The sequence below is a fragment of the Lycorma delicatula genome, chromosome 9 (genome assembly GCF_047948215.1).
Source record: "Lycorma delicatula isolate Av1 chromosome 9, ASM4794821v1, whole genome shotgun sequence".
Taxonomy (NCBI): Eukaryota; Metazoa; Arthropoda; class Insecta; order Hemiptera; family Fulgoridae; genus Lycorma; species Lycorma delicatula.
Genome location: NC_134463.1, coordinates 127,207,885 through 127,208,389, shown reverse-complemented (window position 1 = coordinate 127,208,389; position 505 = coordinate 127,207,885).

Sequence of the window (505 nt, the reverse complement as noted above, 5' to 3'; positions counted from 1 at the left end):
TTTTCTTAATATTCAAAAAAATATTTAAAATTTCAAACCTTCAAAGAAAAAAATACATTTTTCAGGAAAAAAACAAGGAAATACTAGTTGAGGTTATAATAATATATAGACTTACTATCCTAAAATAAATATAACTGTAATAAGAACTAATCTGAAATTAAATATCTCAACAAAAAAATTGTCTTCGATAGTATTACAGCTTTGTCATGTTGGTAATGATAATAAATAAATATCAGCTGATATCCAATGTAATTAGTACAACTTGGGACTAAGCCGTTCATTTTCTTTGTTCTTGAATAGTAAAATTCGTAAGAATTTTGGCATTATATTATTAATCGAGAAGTCATTATTACTTTTTTTTAATTATGACGAAACGAAAAATTTGATTAAGATTATATTTTTAACATCTTTTAATTCAACGTTCCGTTCCATCATGACTACCATTTCATTAAAAAATATGTTTCTTTTAAATTACTGAAAATTGTTACGTTCTCGCTTCTACTTT